Consider the following 1004-nt stretch of genomic DNA (forward strand, 5'->3'; position numbering starts at 1 on the left):
ACCAAGACTTTGCTCGCTTACTGGTCTGTTTTGGGTCACTGTCTTGTTGAAAGACCCATTTCAAAGGCATTTCCTCTTCAGCATAAGACAACATGACATCTTCAAGTATTTTGATGTATTGAAACTAATCCATGATCCTTGGTATGCGATAAACAGGCCCAACACCACAGTATGAGAAACATCCCCATAACATGATTTTTGCACCACCCTGCTTTACTGTCTTCCCAGTTTACTGTGGCTTGAATTCAGCGCACGGGGGTTGTCGGACAAACTGTCTGTGGCCCCTTAGACCCATTTTTTTTTCTTCTCATCAGGCCACAGAATTTTGCGCCATTTCTCTTTTGGCCAGTCAATGTGTCCTTTTGGCAAACTTCAACCTATTCAGTACTTGTCTTTTGTTCAGCAATGGGACTTTGCAGGGTTTTCTAGCTGATGGCTTTGCTTCACATAGCCTTCTTCTTTTCGTAACTCACAGGTAACTTTAAGTCTTCTTTGATTTTCCTGGAGCTGAACATTGGTTGAGCCTTTGCCATTTTGGCTATTCTTAGAGCAATTCGAATGGTAGTTGACCGTTTTTTCCCGCTTCGTTCATGCTTTGGATGCCATTTCAGGCATTTAAAATCATTTTGGAGGCGCAGCCTATAATTTTCTGCACTTTATGTTTTTTCCTATCCAATCAACTTTTTTATCAAAGTCGCTGTTCCTCAGAGCAATGTCTGGAACGACCCATTGTGCTGAGTATTTCAGTGTAAAATGCACTATAACCAGGATTCACATTTGCTTCCTTTCTTCCTTAAATATAGGCCATAATGACACCTGTTTCTTCAGAGTCAATCACCTCACTAACTGAACACAACACTATTATTTTGAACATGCTCCTTTAAATTCCAGATTCAATTACACAGAAAGAGCAACATGCATGTCATGACTGTTGGGTCTGTTGGTTTTCTGTGTCTCTACAACGATTACTAGTAAATTATTTGCCATGTAGAAATATCAGTTCT

The 1004-nt window shown here is 40.2% G+C and overlaps 1 protein-coding gene across 1 annotated transcript in view; it reads left to right on the plus strand.

Moving 5' to 3' along the window:
- The window catches only part of tdrd1 (tudor domain containing 1), a 20883-nt gene that overhangs the window by 15164 nt on the left and 4715 nt on the right, over nt 1-1004 (plus strand).

The sequence above is a fragment of the Etheostoma spectabile genome, chromosome 21 (genome assembly GCF_008692095.1).
Source record: "Etheostoma spectabile isolate EspeVRDwgs_2016 chromosome 21, UIUC_Espe_1.0, whole genome shotgun sequence".
NCBI classification, from domain to species: Eukaryota; Metazoa; Chordata; class Actinopteri; order Perciformes; family Percidae; genus Etheostoma; species Etheostoma spectabile.